This window comes from Olea europaea, chromosome 1 (assembly GCF_002742605.1).
Source record: "Olea europaea var. sylvestris chromosome 1, O_europaea_v1, whole genome shotgun sequence".
Lineage (NCBI taxonomy): Eukaryota > Viridiplantae > Streptophyta > Magnoliopsida > Lamiales > Oleaceae > Olea > Olea europaea.
The window spans coordinates 34,461,389-34,461,661 of NC_036237.1; positions in this window are offsets into that span (position 1 = coordinate 34,461,389).

Sequence of the window (273 nt, forward strand, 5' to 3'; positions counted from 1 at the left end):
ATTTATGTGATGAATGTATTATTAGTGGACGATTATGGACTCGACCATATGGATGTGTTGAATGGTTAATTTTTAATTTTGTCGTTTTATGGGCCCGCGAGCTCTTAATTGTTTTGGGCCTGCGAGCCCGTTATTATTGTTATTATTTTGGACCTGCGAGTCCATTATTATTATTGTTACTATGGGCCTGCGAGTCCAATTTTATTTAGGCCTGCGTGGATACATGTTGGAATTGGACTAATTAAAGAGATAAGAAGAGGTGGAGACCATGAA